Consider the following 14,046-nt stretch of genomic DNA (forward strand, 5'->3'; position numbering starts at 1 on the left):
GGACAATCTGAACAACTGTATACAGAGAGAAACCGAAGTCGCTCTGTAATCTTGTGAGCAGGAATCGCTTTAGATCTGCTTTTGTAGCAACGAGATACGGACTGCTTGACAGCTGATGGGTAGTTGCTACATGAAGCACCCGACAATTGTTGACTCAGGAGGTTGCGTTCAGATTCCTGCTCAATCATAGCTATCAAACTCCTGGGGGAACGGCAAACAGTAGCGTCTACAAGGGGCAGTCTGCAGAGTACAGTGCTTGGCATCAACACGGTTGCAGCTCATCAAACAGGAAGTGTTTGAGCAGGGATGCAGGTAACCAGTGAATCCTCTTGATATGGAGGTAACTTTAAGGAGACCACTGAGCAGGCTCATGGATTGAGTTGATCTCATGCCTGGGAAAGATCACATGGTGTTTGGCCAGATTGATAATCTCATAAATTTGTAAAATCCCTACTGAAACTGCTACCCATGTGGTCACAAAGTGACTTTCAAAGTTAATTAAATAATACACAAAATGTCATGACAAAAAATGTTGGCAAGTAAGTCGAAATAAAGGATCAGTCCCATGACCGCCGCACGAACCTCCGCCGACACACACGCAGTCCAAGGCCAAACCATCAAAGCTCAAGATAGAGGTGCATTGTTTACCCCTCAGGCCACGGCGGAAGGGCCAGCCGACACAATGCAAGACTGTCTGGTGGAGCTGGAGGGAAGTCCTCCAGCACCAACAGGGTTTTCACCGCACCAAAATCAAGGACGAAGAGCAACAAAGACCCATAGAGGGCGAACAAAAGAAGAGCAGGAGGGTGTGTAGCTGCTTCTGCTGAGGTGAAAGCACAAACTAACAAAGGGAAATCATTGCAGAACTGATGATGCTGATGATAAAGCGAAAAATAATATTTGGTTCACGGTGGCAGGAAGGAAATGACTTGTCCAAGGGTCACATGAGAGGTCTTATTGGAGTTGAGTAAGTTTAATAAAAGATGTAATAACACCAGGAAGACTGGAATATTGAGATCACTAAGAGGGTAAGAAATATGATTGAAATATTTAGGAATGAAAATATGGGAAGGATCAATACAGAGGGTTGTACAGGATGTTCCCCACACACTTGTGTAGGATTCCTACCGATGCCCAAAAACACAGACCAATCGGAGTCTCTAATTTGAATGAGTGGTAGTTTGTCTCGACCAGTGGTTCTTAACCTGGGTTCGATCGAACCCTAGGCGTTCGGTGAGTCGGTCTCAGGGGTTTGGTGGAGCCTCCGCCGTAGAGGTCCACCCCTCAGTCTAGTCTGCAGTTAGTGTATCATATTTTATTTTTTACTAAAGAAGGGTTCGGTGAATGAGCATATGAAACTGGTGGGGTTCGGTGCCTCCAACAAGGTTAAGAACCACTGGTCTAGACGAATCCAGAGTAAACTTGTGGCACCCACCTTTAACCCCAAGTGGCTGGGATAACAATACTTCGGAACTACCGAGTAGAAGCTCTAGATAGCAGAGAAAATGTGGAGTTTCTCTTCACATTTCTACATGATATATGTATAGTGGGGTTGGAAGAGACATCCATTGGGGAAATCATGTCAGCAATTTATATAATGGCTGCAATGATAAACTGTAGGACCCGCCCCCCAAAAAAAGGCATGAGTGAGCAAGCCACAATGTTTGCCATCTGAGACTACGAGGAGAAGTAGGCAAACGTCTTCCATCATTGATGACCCGACGATACCCAAAACACCCACCAAATCCATTAAATATCCAGCAAGAAGCGCTGTCAGTTAACCTTTTATTTGATTTCTGTTTTACCTCAAATACGTTTTTATTTTCTTCCAAATTAAACAACTACTTGGTTGTTCCCAGAGTCTAATGAACAATAATGAAACGTAAAACAAGATTAGGACGAAAGTGATTCATCAGAAATTAGACAAAAAAAGGATTAAGACACGTTCAGGGCTTTTTGTCAGAGAATTAAATCCTGTTGGCAAAAGATTAACCAACAACCATCTGCTTTGGTGATTGATGTAAGTCAATTAATACTCAAATAAAACCATTTTCAATCCTTGTTTGAGCACATCAGTGAAGGCTAAAAGGCTCGCTGTCTTTCGAGTTTGGATAATCTCGCTTTCATATTCCGCGAACGTCAACAATTAAAGCATGAAAGTAACTGTTGGATAGACTGAGTTACAAACACATATTTGTCCGTGGAACTGAGGATAAAGATAATTTAGAGATGAACTCTCAAGTGATCAAGCATATATAAACGAAGGGGAAACATCAGCGCAAGCGTACAACACGTAACGGAACATGGAGGTGGAAAAGGTTTACGGTGGTTTTCAGGGTGTTTTTAACAGCTAACATGGGAGTTCAGAAAAATCCTAGTGGAAACCCTGCAGGTCAACAAGAAGCATAATCCCTCCCTCCAGCATGTCGTAGATCTTTCTGGGGCCTCCACCCACAAGGACCGGAACACCCCATGAAGGAAGCTTCCTACCAACAAGACGCTAGAGCCACCTCAACTGGCTTCTCTGAGGGAGAGTTCCGGCACTCTAGAGAGAACCTCAGTCGTACAATGGAGTTGCCAAATCACATTCCTGAGAGTCTTGAACAAAGCAGACATGAGTACTGCGAGTGCTAACCAGGATGACTGGAAGCTTAAGAGTTGAACCAATGACAAAAAGGAAACATACTTCAGGAAGGCGCAACTTTCATAAATACTATCTTTGGACTGGCGTCAAATAGGGATGCACCGAAATGACAGCTTCATAAGCCTGAAGTGAAACTGCCACCTCAGTGAAAGCTCCAACTGTCAGTGTGCTTGTTGAGTAAACTGAAAAACTTATGAAATCAGTTCTGCAATAGGATGTGAGAAAAAAACGTTTGAGAAGAACCTTCAGCATGTGAGTGTTTCATTGCACAAGTGGTAAATCCCAGCGCGCTGCAGAGACTGAATACATTAAATAAAAGCAAGGGATTTTCTTAAAACCGCTCTCTATAAATGCGAACAAACCTCGCAGCCATTCTCTAATTTGTTCCGTCTCCCACAGCAGGAGGTGCGGCTGTGTTGTGTTGCTTGTTTGTGCGCTTGTTGGCCGACTGCGAGTGAAATCTGATAATCAGTCTGCGGGCCACAGCTGTTGGCCTACCTTCCCGCCACAGCTGCACAGCGTATATCATCAAGGGCTATTAGCCGCCGGTGGATTAGCCGCCGCGACCATGCTCAGCTCTGCGACACTTATCCCCCATGCTCTTCCACAGATTTAGGCAAAGAAGATTGGGATGGTCTTCACATCTGTCTGTGGGATTCCTCGGCCAGAAAGACGGAGTTGCAAGTCTCCCTTCATGCGGCAACACTGACATTGCGATCGTACACAGAACATTTGGGTAGTAATTTAGCAACAAAATAAGAAATGGGTCAGAAGATATTTTTAACTACAGATCAACAATTGACTCCCACCAAAAATAAGTATCTGGGAGATCTGGTTCAGCGAACACATGAGAGTCTTCTCTTCCTGTCCTGGAGAAAAAATATCTCTGTCAATCAACAGCTCAATGAATTTACTTGCTAAATATTGACCGAAAGAAAAGGCATCAACGTCATATTTGGGGAAACTAAAGATACTTTTCGGCTACAAACAGTGTGGTAGGGCCAGTGTGGCTGGCATGGACCACAGTGTTAGCATCTCCGCTGTCAAGAAGACAGAAGTGTGGCTCCAGAGGAGACTTGCGTAAAGCTAACAGCAACTCAAAGTTTAAGGCCAAAACAGTCAACCTTGACACATAAATTATGCGTTGTGGTTAACATGAAACAATTGAGGCCTTCAGCCACCTGAAGGTGTTAAAAAAATGACAACACAACTGGCAAACCAATTCTAATACTGCCAGAATTGGGGCGGGGGTATCGTCCTTTAGCTAAATGACGCAACAATCCTTAAAGATAGAAAGAGACGAAATATGTTATCATGGTTCCTCGTAAGTTTTGTTTAAGAAGAGCCCAAGTACCAGGACATCACGTCTACACGAAACCACCCGACACCCAGACACCAACAACTTCACTTTCTTCTTGGACAATAGCACCAATAATAATTCTAAATCAATTCAAATAGTATCTGACACAGAACTGGGCAACAATCCAGTTCAAATAAAAGAGCAGTGCAAACTCCCACGTTGTGCATTAGCACAGAAACGGTGGGGAAAGATTAGACTGTAATATCAGCCAGGCATGCTTGTGCTCAACAGCTCCCACTAATGAAGGCTGAATGAACTCAATTCATTTTGTTCCAGCCAAACATCTAAAAAGTTATTCTCCCACATAAATAATTCATTACTTTGAAGCAATCCTCGAAGGGGATTTGGAAAAAGACGCTTGAAAAATCCAACCTAACCAACATGGACAAACTAACAATGATGAGCTACTCGGGGCTGATATTTAAATTATTGTGACCTGTAAAACGGCCAACATCATTAGGGTAAAGAGTTTCTGGTCTAATACTCAATACTCCACTTGGTTCCCGACAGTGAGATTTTTGTGGTTGTTCTGTTGTTTCTGTCATAGTTTGTGACTCTCATTGACAGTGCTACCGTGTCGTCAGTCCTCCATGAGGACTGCTAAGGATGACGTGCTCTTCTTCAGTGGATCCACCTTATCTGGCCTCACTTAGATCTCATATCCACTTATGGGTCACTAAGCTAACGTAGCACGGCATGCAAATCTAGCTGATGCCTGCGTATGTCACTCTGTTCACACCTCACCTTTTTCCCTCCATACCTCCGTACAAGTGTGGAATAACACATGAGCTCCAATGATGAACTGAGTATCTATGTTTCTCCCCCTAACTTAAGGACCTACAGGTACCCCCCCTACACAACAACTGACTTTTGACTCCGCCACCACAGCCAGTACACTGCACCTGCAGAGTGTGGAACAGATAGTGGACTCCATGTCAGAGGTGACTTGTAAAGATGTCTGGAGGTCAACCACCATGGAGCAGAGAAAAAGCTCCATGGTGTGTGGACAATGCAGGCCTTCAACGTTGTTCAGTCCCATCTACATCCCACAGTGGTCAGTCGTCACAAGGTGTCACAGAAATATTTTCAATAGACCGTCTTTGTAGCCGATGAACAGCACCATCTCACTAGCTAGGAATAGCCGTGACATGCAACCGTCTCAATAAGCAGGCCAAAGATGACATGGAAATTCAGCATCATCTCCTTTTTGAGAGTAAAACGCTTCATGACTTAACTGTCAGATCACAAGACAAGAAAAAGTTTTCCTCCCCTCTTCAGACCCAGCTGTACGCAAACAGGCCAAACAAATGTACATTAGTTAGACAACACTAACACACAAAGGCAGAACTGTAACAAATTTAAACCATTCATCTTCAGATAACATTCTCACGCACAAACTCCAGTGTCCATTCAAACACCATCTCCAGTAAATTTTTGGGGAAAACCAGAGAAACAGGCCTTCGGTCATCTGCTTTTCTTACTGTTGACCTTGTTACAGTTAACTCTTTGTCGTTGGACAGGATGTTACATGCGACGGCGCTCTCTGTGCTCACATGACGTGTCATCACGTCGATGGCCTCAGGTGCCGAGGACTCTCCAGACAAACATATACGTGTGGATTTTAGCAGGTGTATAAAGAGCTCCTTCAGAAGCGGTGCTGAGCTGACGACTGAAGGATCAGAAACAAAGTGTAAAAAGCAAGCAGCAACAATCTTGATCATTTATACAGCAGCTCCTGAACAGTCAGCTGCTGATTGTGGAGTTGTTCTGGTTTATATAAGCATTATATAAGCAACAGAGTTATACAATTAATCTTTTAAGTCAATATAGATCTAACCTGCTAATAAGCTAAGTAAAGATGCAACGCACTGTCTGGAACTCTATCATCAGGGTTCGTATGACTGTGAAGGTAGGATAGGAAGATCATCTACCAGATCAACCACAACCACCTGAACAAAATCGCCGCTCTGTTCCCCGGCAACGTGGACAAGCTGAGGAAGATTTCTCTAGCACTGTCTGGAACTCTATCATCAGAGTTTTATGAGTGTGAAGGTAGGATAGGAATAGTCGGTTTTAGGCTGCATGTCTTCCTGGATCTCCGGTTTCTTCCCCGAGTTCTAAATTGTCTGAACGTCTGCGAGGTTGTCATACTGAATACATTGGCCCACTGAATACATTTCACTCCTGAGTCCACTGACTGGCCACATTTGAAGTGATTTCTTCCTTTAATCCTGGTTCTGTTGGGATTTCTGAAACTGAAACTCATAAATGATCCGATCTGCTATGTGTTTTAGTCGTTCAAACATAAAAAAAAAAGACAAAATGAAGAAAAGATTTAACAAATATCGAGCTCATTATTTCTCCGTGACATTAATTTTCCGATCCAACTCTTCCAATGGGAGGCAACGAAGGGAACACAAACAAGTGTGCTGGCATGGAAGTGATGTCACTCCCAGCTCCAACTTCCAAGGACAAGTGGAAGGCAGCGACTGTATTTAATAAACAGGTAGTGGATTTCTGCCCCCAGATGACGTGTGTTTCTGGCTAAGGATTAAACTGCAACCTATAAAGATTGAAAATGCTCTGTTTTCCTCTGGTGAAGTCAGTTTAAACAGTAGTCCTCCAAGATATCCCACATGTAAGATCCATACCATTGGACTTAAAAACAAAAAACATCTAAAAAAAAAAAAGGACTTGGGGCAAAACCTTTCTTCTCTGTACAAGTACGCAGTGGTTCGGAATAAAACCCCTCATTCACTTTCATTTCCTCCCGTTCCCAAAATAGCATCCGACTCTTTGTTGGGGTAAATGAAAAGGCCGTTACATAAAATCTAACATATAAAAGGCCTGAGCCTATTAGGTCAGGTCCAGCCATGCTTGAACCGAGCGACTGTGAAAAGTCAACATTTTCTGCCGCAGCCCCAGTGATGTGGTGCGACAGGCATCCTCAAAGGAATGCCGGCACGCTGAGGGCTTCCCTTGTGTTACTGCGAATAGCGCTGCGGTTCAGGAACGCAAACTCAGTGCCATCTGCGGGGTCCAGACAATGCAAGCCCTCCGGAGGGATTACAAGTGCCTGCTGCTAATATTCAGGCCAATCATAAAAGAAGCCACAAAGGTTGTTGTGGGTAAACAACCTTTGACCTTTTCATTTGAGTAAATATCAGATTTGATCTGGTTGAAGGGACTCAAACACCTGCGTAACTGTCAATTTACGAATACTAGGAGTGCCAAAATGGAAATAATAATATAATAAAAGGTGGAAATAACATTTTTTGTCATTATTTCTGTATATTTTTATTTACTAAGTCCAAGATTGCATATTTCAGTTATTTATTCCTTCTTAATTTCTGCACTTATTTAAAAACATTGGCACATGTATGCCACTTTTAATGTGGGATTTTGTTAATGTGAGGTGAATATCATTCATTTGGGTCAGGTTTTGACCGCACACAACGATCATCATATTTCTGACCTTTATTCTGACATCATCGGCTTAATGTTTTCCATTTCCCCGCACCACTCCAAAAGTAACTCATCTCTGCTGGCAGAGAAGGGAGGGTCCGGGGGGGGGTTCAAGGCAGCGGATGGTGAGTCATCAATACTCGCGTGTCCTTGAGCACAGATCAATAATTACCATGTCATGTTGAATTAGAGCGTTCTGGAACAACTGTTTCTTTTTTTTGCGACTCCTGGTAAAACCCTAAGACTGATAACACTCCTGTGGTCAGGCGCCTCTCTCTCTCCCTCAGGTTACAGCATTAAATATTTACCACGTAAGTCTGCATTATTTAGTTTGTCAAAATACTCAGGAAATGAGGGACGCAGCAAGTTTGACAAGAGAAGCCGTGCCTCAGCAGGAATGTGGTTCAAGTCACACGAGAGTCAATTTACTTTAGAATAATGATGATTTAAGCGTAAATAATAACAAAATTAATAATAAAAAATAAAAAAAATAACATAAAATAATAATAACTTCAAGATATTCATTCTTACACTAACATGAAGCTATTGTAGACTGTTGTAAGTAACCGCCATAAAGGGTGGAATACACCAAAATTATGTAAGACAAAAAGCCTTGACTAAACATCTTAAGGAACAGAAAACAGTGGAGGAGAAACCTGGCATCCTCAAGGCATTCTGCCTAAAAGTAGGGTGTCCTATTTTCAGGACAAGGCATCCTCAGGACCCCCAGACACCCAACAATCCTGAAAACGCTTACGAGCAATTGAACAAACCTGCTCGCCAAGACAATCTCTCGTAGTCAGCATATCGATAGCGTGTGTGCAACTGGTGATTAGGGCTGGGTATCGATTCTAATTTCAAGAATCGATTCGATTCCGATTCTCATGACTTAGAATCGATTATCACGATTCAATTCGATTCGATTCGATCCGATCCGATCTCGATTCAGGTTAGTATTTAAACCATTTTCTGAGCTGTTGCCATAATCACATGACAAGTTTTGTCAAGCGCGTTTTTGGTTTGGTCGCGTCTGAACATTGCTAGTGTTGGCACTGTGAGGAGGCATGTTGTTTTGACTTTGGTGTCCCAGGTGCGCGCATGTGCACTTCACCCGGAGAATATGTGTTAAAACGTAAATTAATTAATCCGATCTTTGGACCTACGAATCGATTTTATGGAATTGATGTATGAATCGATTCAGAATCGGAAAATCGATTTTTTAAACACAGCACTACTGGTGATCATCTTCTGTTTCTGCTCAACATGAGGATCAACGATTTTTGGCGCTTCCAAAGCAGCCGCTTGGCAGCGTGTTCAAAAATAATGACCCAACATGGAGACACTACATTCTACACTGTGTTAGACAAAGATGAAGTAAGATGGTTTGTTGAGTTCAAAAGCCAGCACCTCCTTAAGGAACAACCACCAAGCCCGAATGGTGTGAAGTCATCATTATGTTAGGGTACCCCAGGGTTCTCCCAAGCACTTTAGCATCATGAGACCCTTTTGTGCCCGAATTTTTACCCAGGATTAGGAGAATTAGACCATGAAAGATGCACAATACCCTCTGTCATCTGTCCGTCCGGACTACTCTGCCGCTCAAACGCCGGTACTTCTCTACCATGACTAAGACCACCCCACCACCCGCAACCCAGGAGACACCACTACGCTGGAAAATAATCCTGCCAGAACCCGGGTGTATCCCCATGGACCTTGAAAGATCTACCAAACAATGGAGACTCAACACACAGTGGGTGAGAGAACTAAGGAAGAAATCACCAAAATATATGCTTAGCTAGCTATTGAGATGAAACACTGTCCGTAATGACTGGGAATACACTACTGAGGTACTTTGGTGCAGTGCTACACTGTGTAAGAAACATCACTCCCCCACTGCCGAAGAGGCTCGAGGGGAATTTCAATGGTCCATCACCTGTTGAATACCTTTAAAACCAGATTGTGGTAGTTGAAGAGACGTTCCTTGGGTTCTGATAGCTAACTGCACACGACACACAAAGCCTTTTGGGCGTCCTTCATGAGTCCCTACATGTCGACGCAGAGTCAAACAAGGCATTTAAGAAAACCCACTAATCTCAGAGAGTTGCCCCGGCCTGCACGTGATGGGTGTTTCCCAGCCAGATTGTCCCGGCGTAAAGAGGTGTCTTTCCTTTGTTTGACTAGTGAAGAGCATGTTGCTGGCTCTTCCCTGTCATGTGATCTCTGCATAAATTCCAGAAGCCCGGCACACATGGCCGTCCTTCCAACAGATGTTTTTGGTTTATGCTGCCGCTGCAGACTCTTGGTTGGGAGGCGCAGCGCCAGAGAGGTGATTCATGATGAGAGAGCCTTTCCCTCGTTACAGTCAGCAGACACACAAGCCCCGCTGCAAAAATAAACATTCTTCCTCACCCATTTTGATTCAAAATTATATTTCTGAAAAAAAGAGTACTGGAATAATAAATGGTGTGTCGTCAACTTTGCCTCCTCATTGAAACTGATATGACACAGATGGCTTGGGACACGTGGAGAAGACAGACAGCGTTGGGATATTGGAGACGATGAAGTTCATGGATGAATGGGGACATAAAGACAATGACCGAGACTGGTTAGGGAGGAGGACTTCCTGTAGTGACCTCGGACAGGAAATGACTAAGGGAAAAACCATTAGAATTAGAAGCTACAAGCACTTCAGCTACATTAGCCCAGCAATCCTCTAGCTATGGAAGTGTCCAAGGTACTATGCAAGATGGAAAGAAAGAAGTTTTGCCCCCCTGGGTACAGTAGCAAAACCCTAGCACTTCACTCAAATAAGCAATGCAACTTGGATTTTCTGGTTTAGACACACCCACAGTTTTCCTTCACAGCTAACACTTGTGGTACGTGAGCTTTATTATTTTGAAATCACTTCATTTCATTTTGAAATTTCTACTGATATCAACAGCAGCTGAAAAGTAGTTCATACACAAATCTAGTTCACCAAGCGCATCATCTACATTAGCACCACAAAACAGAAACACATCCTTTCTCGAAACGTTTTCGACCATAAAACTCAACTTGCATACAGAGCATTCCGTTCGTGCTCTGTGTTAATTTCGTCCATATTTTTGCACGTTTCCACAAAGCTTAAGTAGGCCGCGGGGGGGGCACTGTTGCTGTTACTACCCGATACGTATCTCCAATGAGACACGAAGAAGACATAACAAGGGCTGAAATTCTCCCTCCTCCAATTGCAAAATATTTAACGGCCTCAATAACCACCACCTCCTACAACGCTGCCTCCGACTTCATCTTTTGTGCAAGAGGTGCATTATCAATACTTCTTCCACAGTCACCGTGTGTGTTTGTTGTTGTCATGAACTTTTGACCGTGGGCTGCTCCCCCTGGTGGGTATATCGGTGTACAGCAATACAATCTCAAAGAACCCATGGAAGCAGCATGGTACAATTGTGTACATAAAAGGAGCATCAATTGGCTATAAACCACTCTCGACTTGTGAATAGCTCCAGTAACATTTGATCTGAACAGGAACTTTGCATCTCAAATAGCCATCAGGCCACCAGTATTTTATCTACACTCGCACTGAAGACACTGAGGCACTAATACCTATTCTATTTCAGTTTTATACTGGAGTAGCCACATCAAAGGCCTGTTCACGATGAAGAAATCAACGGGCAGTGGTGGAACTCACCACTACAGAAAGGCAAACGATGCACCATTTAAAGAGGCACTGTTGCTACATTAAGCAAATACATTAGTGCTGGCTATTGAAGTACCTATTTAGCATCCAAAGCACTTCCATAGCATGATCACATAATCTATTAAAACATGAAGTAAATGCATGTGTACATACTCCAGCTTCATGAGCAAAACTTAGCTACATTAGCGTCAAACCCTACATAACCAGCAAGTTCACGCCAGCAACAACAATTTAGCCACAAAGCACCTGAAGCGACAGCAGCACTCCATCCCGACTGGTATTTACGACTGCAGCTCCGCCAGCAGCCAAAAACACTACCCTCTTATTTGATCTATCGACCTGCCTCTCATGAAGGCTTTAATAATTATAGGGTCAATAGATGAGGATTGTAGATCGACTCTACTGTGTGCTACAAAAAAAGGTTAAGAAGCAGTTGTGACTTGACATACAGGATAGAAGCGATTGACTTTGCAAGCTAGGATAAAGCCACTCAGGTGGTCTCAGTGAGGACTGGTTCATTAGATATTTTGAAAAAGTTTGCCAAATAAACATTTACAGTAGAATAGAATCCTAGAGGGCCACACTATCTACTGTGACTGTTGCAAAGGACAGGCCTAAAAAGGACAGAACAAAAGAGTCTTGAATTGAACTTGATTTTTTTTTTACTTTAATGATATAAAAGAATGATAAAAAAGGCAAAACCATGACATTATAAGTTTAAACTACATTATTTGGTGATATATTGTTTATATTTCATGTCCTTTACTTCAAGATTGTTAATATAATTGATGACTACTAGAAGTGTTGAATACCTTGGTAACATAACTGTGAAAAAAATGTAAATATAATATATAAAAGCAGTGTTTGACCATCTTTAATATCTACTCAATGTCAATCAATTTCTTTTTTGACAGAGTTTTAGTTGAAGGGTAGATTACACAATAATGGCAAAATTATTCATATTTAACAGTCAATAACCGGCAGGACTTCAACAGGAATTAAGAGGTGTGTGATATCAGTGGTTGATTAGAGCACAAACCATTTGTGGTTAGTTTCATAATACTGAAATTGTGCTGCTTCAGCATTGACACTGCATCATCCACTTTCCAAATGTCTCACTGCATTTTTAAAATAACAGTCTATAGCGAGAAAACGCATCAACACAACAGCTGTATGGGTCATGGCGTTGAACTGGAGCACTTTCAGTTAGAGTTCAATTTAATTTCAAGCTCCCGAGGACCACACAAGATGAGCTGGCGGCCCAGATTTGGCCCTCAGACCTAAATTTAGCCACGTTTAGTCTAATCTAATTAATCTAATCTAATCTAGCCTAATCTAGGAGTGATTGTTTCCTTTGTCAGCCAGGTTCCCTTTGACAAAGTTGCCAAAACTACAGACACTCAGAGAGTATTGACACTCGAATACCAGATACTAGAGACACCAGTTCCCTTGCCTTCTCAACAAAATCCAACAGGTTAGTAAAGCTCTTGATAATCATTTACCTCACTCAACTAAACTGATCAGTGAGACAAATGTGGTCGGTGGCCCGCTTGAATATTGCTTGTTTTGTTACTACCTGCATTGAGCTTGTTCCTCAATGAGTTTCGGTTGTTTTGACATAAGCCAGTAGCAGTGGTAAACAGCCTTTAGCACGCTGGTGACCTAAACACGTTTTCTTCTATTAAAGATGCAGACTGAAGCAGAAAGAAGCCCACGTGCAACTAAACCCAAGATCTTACTGCTCGCTTTACCAGTGGCGTTTGAAAAACATAAAGGCCATCTAATCTAATCTAATACAACCCTCAAGTCTCCCGAGGCTTTGAAAATGTTGTTTATGACAGTTGTGGCAAAGTACATCGGTGTGGACCAAGTACACATACATTATGATGGGGTTTTGTTTTTAATTATGGTAAACATGACTGTCTTGTTGTTTTTTCAGGTTATTTAATTATTTACAGAATTGACTATTTATCTGTGGTTCTGTTCTTCATGTTAAAAAAATATTTTGTTTTTTTGTCACGGCAGCGTTGGTGTTCCGGACAGTTTCTTCCTTCCCCTCCGCCATAACAATCATAAACCTTTATCCTGGGTTTTCACTGGACTAAAGTATACTGTATATTCTATTTACACAGTAGATATATAATATACATGCACATGTAATTTATTATTTCTCGCAGATTGTTTTCTATCTGTGTTTATCCTAGTGAACAGGTTTATTGCAAATTCACTGCAGAGTCACCATCAGCCGGAGAAAAATTCGTAATATATTTGGCAAATAATGCAGGTTCTGATTTTGTATTACGATGTTTCTCTCGGAATGGAACTCCACTTAAAAACACCAGAAACCACCTTAATAATGTCCAGTTCTATGATAGATGTTGTGTTTTCCTGTAGTTGTGAGGTTAATCGTGTGATGACGTGAGATTTCAAGCTTGGAGAACGACCTTCCCGATTGGCGGTAAAATGTCTTTTTTAGACATACTTATCCATATAAGTCACAGGACCAGAGTAACTTTGAAAAATATTGTGCGTAATGGTCCGTAAAATGCGATGTGTGTATTTGGAAATGGTATGGAGTTTTGACTTTCAGACCCCAGCCCTTTACCAGTTCATCTCAGCGGGGCACGTGACTGCAACCCCGATGTTTATAAACTATTCATAAGAGTTGCTGCAGCTGTGCGACATGTTGACGTCAGTTTCCACCCCGAGTTGGAAATCCAGGTCACGTTTCGGTGCTAACAGGACACTGAAGGTGCGTGGCTCCCTGGTTCGATGCTCCATTTCGTCAGGAGCGGATAGATGCCAATGGAGGGTGACAGTGGGGGCAGGGAGGCCAGCAACACACACAAATGGAAGCCCACCTGCCCGACCCGCTTACGC

General features: G+C 42.6%; 1 protein-coding gene across 4 annotated transcripts in view; it reads right to left on the bottom strand.

Annotated features, from left to right (window-relative positions):
* Positions 1-14,046, bottom strand: part of asap1b (ArfGAP with SH3 domain, ankyrin repeat and PH domain 1b) — a 62,776-nt gene that overhangs the window by 47,666 nt on the left and 1,064 nt on the right. The window lies entirely within an intron of this gene.

This window comes from Synchiropus splendidus, chromosome 3 (assembly GCF_027744825.2).
Source record: "Synchiropus splendidus isolate RoL2022-P1 chromosome 3, RoL_Sspl_1.0, whole genome shotgun sequence".
Taxonomy (NCBI): Eukaryota; Metazoa; Chordata; class Actinopteri; order Syngnathiformes; family Callionymidae; genus Synchiropus; species Synchiropus splendidus.